General features: G+C 40.4%; 1 pseudogene; it reads left to right on the top strand.

Annotated features, from left to right (window-relative positions):
- The window catches only part of LOC109184331, a 76552-nt pseudogene extending 66809 nt beyond the window's left edge, over window positions 1-9743 (top strand).
- Window positions 9744-11160: the final 1417 nt, after the last annotated feature.

Consider the following 11160-nt stretch of genomic DNA (forward strand, 5'->3'; position numbering starts at 1 on the left):
ACAGGCATAATCACTCGAAGCCAAGAGTCCTTAGCCCTTTCCCTCCCCTTGCCAATCAAGTACCATTTCGTTAAAGAATCCGTCCTATCACTCCAAACCTCGCTCTTGATCCCCCATTACAGACGAACCCGTACAAGGTGGCAACCTTCCTTCCTGTATTACGACCTTGAGACATCGACCCTATCCGCCCCTCGACTTTGAAACCTAGCTCTTGCACTCCTTACACCCCTTTAAACCCAGACCAAGAAAACATAGATATATATATATATATATATATATATATGTATGTATATCTACCCCTAGAACTCATGCTTAAGGATCAATGAACATTGTACGATGGGTCATCCTATGTATCCAAGTCCCTTTTATTGTGCACAAGGGCATGGGACTTGTCAGGACATGAATCTGTGCATTTTTGGGGTCTTTCCCGAAGGAATTGACTATTCCTAGTCACTTTCCCGCGGGTCCCCAACGGGTCCTTGACAGGACCTTGGCGGGTCCTTGGCAGGAGCTTGGCAGGCGGACGACCACCCACCTCGCGCCCACTGGTACAATGTGCTGATTTCTTAACCCCTCATTTTATTGATTTGTGGCGCACTTGTGTGCCTCGATTGAGGAATATGAGTCTTGGGTAAGGAACCATGGACCACCCAAACATAGTGTCCTACGTAAAAGACCTTGACGCACGAGACACCATCGGGAAATCACAATCAATTACATTGCAGGAGTAATTGAAATCAGATCCTACGATACAACCGACTAGGGATGTTTGGCTTAAAGGATTGCGCAAACCAAGGAGGCGAGTTGGGAACTCGTACTAAGAACCCACGAAAACCTTAAAAGTCAAAATGCTAAGGAGGGACCAGGACTCCTCCAAACCATGGACATCGTTCGAGCAAATCAGAGAACTCCTTACAAGTTGTATGGAATCAAGAACTACGTAGCCCATGGTGCTAAGCAAAAGGGTGAAGTACACATTCGCGCCAAGACTTCAAGGGTCATTAAGGACCTACAAGGAGATGAGGTGACTCGTAAAGTCGCCGAGTCATCCCACAACGAGATTTGGTAACCGACTGCGCTTTAAAAGAAAAAGGGCACGCAAGGACACCTTCATCATTAAAAATAACACAAACAGGGCACAACAATGCCGAACCTCGGGTAAGACATGAAGTCTTACTAAGAATTTCATCCACTAAAGAGGAGATGAAATTCAATAAGAAGAGAAATTCAACCCAAAGTCCATCGACTCCCAAGAGACTTTGGGAAGAATTTGGGAAATGCGCCCTAAGAGATTGGCTTGGTTGACCCAACTCGGTCAAGACCTTGGGCGCATTAAAGAAGTAAGTGTTGAATCACCACGGGAAATTCCCTCAAGAAAGAAGAGAAGGATGAAACCTTAGCCTGGGAAGCAAGGTCTAACAAGGATCTTAAATTCAAGCAAGCACCAACACCAAGGAAGGAGGATCATCAGCTCGTCGGCGCATCGTGATCAAAGAATCTAACCAGATTATTCACTTGGGATCGAGAAACCTTAACCCATCCTAGCCGAATTCCTTTCCCTCCCTAAGAAAATCGGCCCCATCCTTATTTCAAAACCCTTTCTACCCTTCAGACCCCATTCTCAATCCCATGTTTTAACGATTCCATACAAGTGGCAACCTCACAACCTAAGTTGCAACCTCGAAAACTTGATCCTAATTCCTGAATTCACCGTGTCCTCAAGTTTGAAAGCCACTCTCTTAGCCCTGTAAAACCTAATCGCTCCCAAGAACCCAACACACATAGGCGTGCAAGTATACAATTTCCCCGTGGAATACCTTCTCTATAGGACCACGGTTCTTCTCTTGACTCGTTAACCCTGCAATGATTTCCAAGCTTCGGGGACGAAGCTTCTCGTAAGGGGGGGAGAGTGTAACACCCCGTGTTACGGCCTTCAATCCCGGATTAATTATTAAATTAATCCCGTTAATAATAATTAAATAGGATTTAATTCGGTTAGGTTTCCTTTAATTAATTAATAAAGGTCCACCATGAACCGTGGACCCTTGCCTAAATTAGAGTCCTAAGCATATTAGGAATAAAGAAAGTAAACCCTTTACTATTCAGATTCTAATTAGGAATCCTAGACCTAGTTATCTATTAGGAATAAAGGAAGTAGGCCTTTTACTATTCAGACTACGATTAGGATTCCCTTTAATTAATTAATATGGTCCACTATGGACCATGGACCCTTATCCCTAAACCCAATCCTTAGTTCCAAAAGGAATAGAATTAGCAAGCCTATAATATTAGTTCCTAACCAGGACTCCTAAATATATAAATAGGGGACTTAAGAGGCACCTAGAACCCCCCACCACAATAAACGTTCCACCACCCCAAAGTGCTCCAAGAATCCCCTTAGAAGAAATCAAGAAAGCAAGAAAGCTTAAAGAAAGATCCTTCATAGCCAAGGAATTAATTAAGGCTAAGAGGTAACCCATGTCTCAACAAAACATATTTTCATAGTTATGATTCCCCCTTAGGGTTTCCCCCATATTATTGTGTATTAATGATTGGTGATGATTATTATTAATGATTGATATAATGATTCCATGAGGAACCTTGATAATCTTGATATTGGGAGATTCTTGATAATTATGGTGTTCTTGGTAATTATATGGAGTTCTTGATGATTATGTGTTGTTCTTGATAATTATGTGATGCTCTTGATGTTTATGTGTTATTCTTACCGAATCTTGCAATTAGAAGACGAACCGTATTCTTGTTGATATAAAAGTGATTAGAACCCTAGGTTGTATCGTATGATATTATTCTTGGTTTATCGGGTGGGGAAATCGCATGTTTGGGTGTTGATTATGTTTAGATGAGCATGATAGGTTATGTGCCGTTCGTTTCTCGTATTTGATCCGTTAATTATCTACGTGTTGTCGTTAATTGCGTTGTAAAGTGTCTAAGCATGGTTTCGGGTTCCACAACGGTTCCCGGGGCGAAATTATGTGATAAGAGTCAGTGGGGGGTAGGTGGGGGGTGGGGACCCGCCACCTACCCACGGCCGGAAATAGTATATCCGGCAGCGAGCAGCCGGCGGGCGGGCAGCTACCCGCCGGCGACCCGCTGCCCGGAACAGTGAGTCCGGCGGGCAGCCGGCGGGTGGCCCCCCACCCACCGGCTACCCGCTGGAAATTTCCCCAACTTGGAATCCCGGCTTCCCCGTTTGATGTTCCCCGTTCCCCGTGGTGTCCCAACGGACCCCGTTTGTCGTGCCTATGTCTAGTTTGATATTTCGGGTACCGTTCGTAGGTTTATGAGTCTATTATATTGCATGCTAGTTGAATTGGTATCCCGTTGACCTAGGTGGAAGAAGTATGAACCCCTTAGGACTTTCTTAGTACGTGATGGATCACGCATAAGGTTGTTATACGCTTTATCCCCCTTCTCAATGTGTAATGTGGGTTGCATGTGCTTGCTATGTGTTATGTGTGCGTGTTGCCCCAATTCGGTTGCGATCAGATTGGTTATCCTGAGCTGCGGTTCAGAAGCCGGCTACAGTCAGATGGGAATTCCTGGCTGTAGTCGGATGACGGTATCCTGGGCTGCGGTCCAGAAGCTGGTTGTAGTCAGATGGGAATTCCTGGCTGCAACCAGATGACATTTTCCTAAGCTGCGGTTCAGAGGCTGGCTATAGTCAGATGGGAATTCCTGGCTACAGTCAGATGACACATTCTCTTGGGCTGCGGTCCACTGTTTGGTTGTGATCAAACATTATGATGAGCTGCGGTTCGTCGGTCGGTTGCGATCGGCCTCCCCGTGTTGCGATACGGGGCATGGTGCTGTGGGGCCGTGTCAGAGCTATATGCGCTGACCCGCATGTATGGGCATGCGAGTGGTCCCGTGGCGCCAACAACGTGCGTTATGTGTTGTGACATGGACGAGTTGTGATTATGGGTGTCTTGGGGGATGTGACTATGGGATTTGTATTGGGGATTGTTCATGTTGGGTTATGATCATTGTTTATGCTCTGCCTCATCTGCCTTATCTGTTGTGAACTGCATATGCTCGTTATAACTGTTGCTTGTGTCTGACCTTATCTGCCGAGTCATTCCCGGTTTTAAAACTAGAGTTCGTAGGATATATCTTCATGCTCAAAATGGTTTTCGTATATCTATATATATCTCTATATGTATTGTATTTCAACGCGTTGGAGTGGGTTACCAGCATCTCTCGCTGAACAGATATATTTGGCTTTCAGGCACAGAAGATTAAGTCACTGGAGTGCGCTAGAACATAGAAGTAGATAGTTTCCCTTTTGGCTTGCGTGCCACGTTTACGTATTTACGCTTTGAGGATATTAGTTAGTTAGCCTGTGCACTTGGGTTCTCTAGCCCAGGTGTGGCATAGCACCCCGAACGCTTGTATTTATATCTTGAAATTTAATAAGATTCTACCTTTATTATAAGTTTTAAATGTCTCGAAAATCTGGGGTGTTACAGCAACTGCCCCCACTGCCCAAAATTATTCAGCCCCAAAACGACGTCGTTTTGGGGCTATTATATATATAATTTTTTTTTTCATTTGTTTAGTTGAAATCTGGAGTCGAGAGACCGAGAGCTGAAGTCGAGATTCGAGAGCTGAAGTCGATGAGACTGAGAGTTGAAATCTGAGTTTCGCTAGTCACGTCACCGGCCACAGCTGCTCTCGGCTATTCACGCCACCGCCCACCGCTGCTCTCCGTCAGTTCGACGCCACCACCAGCGCCACCGGCCACCGGCCACGACTGACTGCCACCGCCCACGACTGACTGCCTCGCAACTCACAAAATTGCAACTGCCAAGTTCAACTCCGATCCCTTCTCAGTTCAATACCCTTTGTTCAAATGTTCAATACTTCAATTTGTTTGTTTAATTCTCAACTGCTCACTTTCCATGCTCACCTAATTTTCCCTAAATCCTAATTTGCCCTAATTATTGAATTGGTTTTTGAATTGCTAAATCCTAATTGGCATCCTAATTTGTTCTCAATTTCTTTTGACTGATTGCTGGTTCTCGAAGTTGAGGTTAATCTGAATGGTTGTTTAAATTTGAATGGTGTAAACTGTAAAGATTCAATTTTTATTTAAGTTTGTTGGCAAATGGTGAGTGTAAAACTGGAGCTTTCATTAAGATTAGTGATATTTGTTATTGCAGTGGCATATGAGTTGTTTGTAAATATATGCTTAATGATTCTGTTATTGACCTAAATTAATCTGATTAATGCTTAATGATTCTGTTGTTGATTTTAATTAATCTCTCTTCATTTCTTGATTTGTGTTTTGTGAGAGAGCTTACAGTATACAAATTTTTGGCTGTTGAAACTGTGTTTGTCCCTACAGTTTGGGTCCTGACCATTATATTCTTTATTATGTTTTTTTCATTTTGTGCTGTTACCTATCTATGTTTTTTCCTATTATAATGGATCGTGATGATGCCCTATTCTGAGCACTTTCTAGTCTAGGTTATCTGTATTGTTCCTACTTCCTAGTGATCTATTCAGGTCAAGTTCTTAATCTGAATTGGGCATTTTTCACATGAAGCAAATGATTTGAATAGGGGTAGTTAAAGAATGCTACTGTATAGATAAGATCTAAGCTTAGAGATTAGTTTAATCCAATTTTCTCTGTATAGCTTCTTATAGATCTACATATTTTTATGGTTATGGAATTCTAGCTTTACCAATGGTTTCACATGATGTGATTTCCTTTGCACATTTCCTATTTAGTGCATTTCAATTTGTCATAATAAATCTATGCTACAAGACTTCTCTAAAATGCCTCTATTGTCATTGAAACATTCTTTGTAACGAAAGTAAGAAGCACTTCATTTAGTGATGCTGTTACTGTGTGATGATGTTCTTTGTAGTTGGGAATAGTTAGTGGTCAATGATGTTGAAAACTAAAGAGTTAGGTTTATCTATAGGGTTGTGTCTGTTTATGAATAGGTGTCAGTTATGGGTAGTTATGGGTAGTTACTTACAGTTATGTATTTGTGTATATATATGTACTGTGTTTCTGTATTAGAAACAGAGAGAATACCAATATAATTTCAGTTTTACACATTCCCTATTCCTTTATTCTTCATATTGCTTCCGCCTAACTGACGGGTGGTGTTATTCTCCACCCGCCAGGCCATTCCATCTTCCAAATTCAACATGGTATCAGAGCCTACTTTCCTAGGGTATTTCAAACATCAAAATTGTATTTTTCCTTGTGATGTATTCTCCGGTGAAAATTCCAGATTGTTGTTTTGCCCTTGGACCTTTTGGTGAAGTTTGAAGGCTTTTTGGGTTGGTTGCCAAACCTCTTTCCGGGGTGTTTTTGGTATAACCGTATTTATTTCTTTATATTTTGTATACCATACTTAGTCCCTAGGGTTTTCATGTTTGGCACCTTGTTTATTTCCAGAAGCTTATTTTGTTATTCACTTATCCTATAAGAGGTATAAACAACAATCATGTGGTTTTCTCGGTATTCATACAACAATCTACGGGCTCTCCCCTTTGCTGCTCATGATTTGGTTGCTCTGTCGTTCTTGATGGAGATTGTTGATTGGCAAATCCTAGAATGCTTATGTTGTTCTGAGGGTGTTCGTGTTAATCTTCGCCCTTGGTGACTTCATTCCCAAGGTTGTTTGTGACAAGCTTCGCCCTGGTGCCTTCATTCCCAAGGGTTGTTTATAGCATTGTTCCTCCGAAGCCATCCAACAGTGTTATTCTCTAGTTGCTTTTAATCTTCATTTTTAATGTAGAGTGTATGTTTTAATCCAAGCTTGGAACTTCTAGACGTTCCAGCTTGAGGGGGGTTGTTGAAAACTAAAGAGTTAGGTTTATCTATAGGGTTGTGTCTGTTTATGAATATGTGTCAGTTATGGATAGTTATGGGTAGTTACTTACAGTTATGTATTTGTGTATATATATGTACTGTGTTTCTGTATTAGAAACAGAGAGAATACCAATATAATTTCAGTTTTACACATTCCCTATTCCTTGATTCTTCATATTGCTTCCGCCTAACTGGCGGGTGGTGTTATTCTCCACCCGCCAGGCCATTCCATCTTCTAAATTCAACAAATGAGATGATTACTATAGTTCAATGGGATTTGATAGTAATATGGTTGCTTTGACATGTTTATTGCAGTTCATCAATCTCTAGAGATACTATTGGTTGCAACAATGGATCTAGGAAATATGCCACGAAACCTTCCTAATGCAACAATGGATCTTAAGGATATCATTAGAGAACAAGCCCTTCCATTCCTTCCTGCTAAATCACTGCTCAGATTCCTGGCTGTTTGTCAAGTCTGGAAGCTCCCGATTTCAGCACCATTCTTTGCCCCCACTAAAGAAAAATCCTGGGTCCGCCACTGTGTGGCTGCATTTTCTGTATACGGTTACGCATTCATTGTGCCACTGGGGTTTTACTAGCTTCTTGCTTCAGTACTTGGGTTCTAATGCTAACCTCGTACGTTTTTTGTGCTTGTGGGCATATTCTCTCTTCAACTTTATTCTCAGCTCTGTAAGTATATGTATCTTTTATCTTTTTAATTACGATGAACTTTAATTGCATGGCATCATGCATTGTTGCCTTTGATACATGTTATGGAGCTATATTAATAAACTTTTGTAGATTGAGAAACATAGTGAACTAGTTTTGATTGCGATACATTCCAACAGAAAGTAAAAAATGGTTCTGCACCTCTAAATGCATCTAGTGTACCTAAATGTTCCATAGGAATGTGAAATAATGATAATGAATTTGACAGTGTAACCTGAGTATATCAAAATCAATCAGAACTCATCTTAATCATATATGGTTGTGCCTTGTATGAATAGCTTTGGTATAATGAATGCATGGATACCGGTTAGCACCTAATGTGAACTTTCTTATTGGTGAGCTGTCGTAGGCTCCCAAATTAAAACCTTACAAACGTAGTAGCGGGAGTAAGGATCGATCCCACGAGGAGTAACTAGTTTAACTTTTGTGCTCAAATTAAAGGTAGGGGGGTTTGGAATATATCGAGAATAAAGATAAAATAAAAGAGAATTTAAATAAACAAGAAATTTAATTAACGAATAAAGCAATGAAAATAATATATCGAAAATACTTATAATAAGGAACCTTGGTTAGTAAAGATCCACCACCGGAATTCAACACTGACCATTGATTAATAAAGTAATTAATATGCAATTGAATATTTGTCGTGAAATTATTTCATTTCTGTTTTCCCTTAGTTGTAGGTAAATAAAGCACAAGCGGTTTAATTACCCCTAACTACTAAATAACCTAAGACAAGCGCTATAGATTTAATTTAATAGCAGCAATAGGAACTAGGAAAACCGACAAACTAAATAACACAAGCACAAGCGGTTGCATTTAATTTAGGAAAATATTCTTCCCGAGTCCAATTATCACTAAGCCGTCAATAATTAACCTCAGTTGCTACTGAATATTAGAATAATTTGTAGCACAACATTATCTAATATAGCAAATAATTATATCAAATAACTTAGAAGAATATTTAATACCCAAATGCATAAAAATTATATAATAAAATAAATAAATAATCTTACAGCATAATCAATTCCGGGGCTTCAATTCACTAAATCAAGTTAAAGAAATTAGCCATGAATGGACATTGACAACAACTTTAAAGAATAATCGAGAGGGAAAGAATGAACTAAAAAATGAACGATTTTCAATACTACTACCGACATCTACTTATACTATTTTTAGAATGTTTTTAACCATTCATTTTCTATTTTTTAGCCGAAAGATGAAGTCTTCCGCGAGTGTTGCTTAGTCGTGCGTCGGAATCGGTGTGTTGGTTGAAGAATTCCACTTCTCGCTACTTTGTCATATGCCCTGTACAAAAGAATTAAGAAAAAAAATATTTTATTTGTTTTGTTATTTTAGTACGAATTGGGACAAACAACATTTAAAATACTTTAATATTAAATTAACGTAAAGAGGAATCTTTTGAATTTAAAACACAAATTATTAACTAAAATATTATTATAAAACACTTAATTAATTAATTAATTATTAAACTATAAAATGAAAGAATTATTAAATAATTATAAATAATTAATGTAAAATTATTATAAAAATGTATATAAAATATGAGTGTAAAATATGCCTATCACTTATTGATTTAATTAGTTCCCTTCTGTTTGACAAGCCTGGATTATTTGGTTGTCGTTTTATATGGCAGTTTCTCTTGATCATCCCAGTGGAATTTATCAAGTTGATCGTCATATTACTCGCTGGTGCAATGTAAGGCGCTTTTGTTACATTCAATCCTAATTAAAAGCTTTGTACAGACTACTGATCTCACCATTGTGCCCATAGCTGCTTTTGTCCTACAAATGGTCCTGGCAATCTTCATCAAGATGTGGTTCTTTCCTTGAGTGTGGTGGCTGTAGTGAATTTCTTTATTTTTCACTCCCAGGAGTTGAGAACTTGATAATGGCCTGCTCAGATAGTTATGAAGAACTTGGAGTGTTAATCTAGAAAAATATTTAATGGCAAATGCTGAGCATGAGAAGTGCTACTGTTAAAAATTTGTTATATATAGATGGCTCATATATATAGTTGTGGTGTAGGGTTTTTGGGAGACTCAAATCAGGACATTAGCTGTATTTATGATATGAAAATATCCCTCTTGTAAATAAATATAAGCTGATGGCTTATTAGAGCAATGTTTTTCTATCAATATATTGTGTTTGAAAAATATTCAAATTCTTACTAGAAAGTTATTGCATCTCTTTCTTCTTTATATCTTTGTCACTTTGTGGTTGTGTGCAATAGGAAAAGGGAAATTCCTCAGATTTTCTGAAAAATACAAACTTCCATGGAACTATGGAAGTAGTGGTTGGTTGTTGGCGTGAAAAGCGAGAGATGAAAATCAGGGTGATTGATTTTTTAGTGTAAATTTGACAAGCAAAAGACAAAAATAGATAGAAACAAAAAGGTGGATAAAAATATGTAAAATATTAAGCTGATTATCTTCTTCTCATTAGGATTTTCAATAAGAAGGTAATCAACTTACCTTCTTACAAAAAAAAAAAAAAAAAAAAAAAAAAAAAAAAAACAACTGACAAGAGAGTCTTCTCTCTCCTCATTGAATGCCCAATCAGGAGGAGAGAGAAGAAGGTATCCTTCCACACGGTGAGAGAAAGAAGAGGTAGTTCCAACTACCTCTTCTCTCTTAATTTAATTTTCTCCAAAATATTTTCTCCTTCTTCTAACATAAATACTAGAGGGAGAAAGTAATGAAAAATGCACGGTGATGGATATATTGGACCCGGAGCGAACCGACCCGGGAAGACGGACCCGAGAAGTCCCCCGGTCCAGTCAAGTGGGCCGTGGCCGAGTCGGCCCAAGGCATCTCGGCCTTGGGCTGAGTCCAGCCACGGGTGGGCTCGGTACACCCGAGCCCACCACCATGGACTCGGCCACTGACGGGCCGGTCCATGGTGGACTCGGCTAGGCCGAGCTCGGCAGCTCGGCCATGCTGAGTCGGATGGACTCGGCTAGGCCGAGCTCGGCAGCTCGGCCGTGCCGAGTCGGCCCGCCTTGGACCCGGTCCCGGGGGGACCCGGTCAAAGCGGGCCGATCCAACTAACCCCGATCCTAGGGGTGCGGTTGGGGAGTTTTGAGCTGATATAAAAGGACTCCCTCTTGTCCTAACAAAGGGACCTGATCACTACCTGATCATTACACAACACAATAGATTCCTAAATTGCTATCTTCTAGCCTTATTGTCCTAATCAAGCCTTGTAATAGCTTATTAGCGATAATTAATACAATATACGGTCCCTGCGACCTACGGTCCCCGCGACCTTATTATATCTCTGTGTCACATTATTTATTTCGTACGTATACTTATCCGGGTTTAATAATTCGGGCTACCCCCGGGGAATTAAATCCATCATTGGTGCGCTTGTTGAGAGCTGCTGTACCTGCTCAAGCGTATTCTACATCCAAGTGGTCTACCGCGACCAGCTACCATGACAAGGTCGAGATCCAACTCTCGACCACACCAACGGTTCCCGTGGCACCCAGCTCGCCGCAACCGAAAACGGCCCCAACGAGGCCCCCAGCCTCCAACCGGCCACCTCCACCAGGTC

The sequence above is a fragment of the Ipomoea nil genome, unplaced genomic scaffold (assembly GCF_001879475.1).
Source record: "Ipomoea nil cultivar Tokyo-kokei standard unplaced genomic scaffold, Asagao_1.1 scaffold1259, whole genome shotgun sequence".
Classification (NCBI taxonomy): domain Eukaryota; kingdom Viridiplantae; phylum Streptophyta; class Magnoliopsida; order Solanales; family Convolvulaceae; genus Ipomoea; species Ipomoea nil.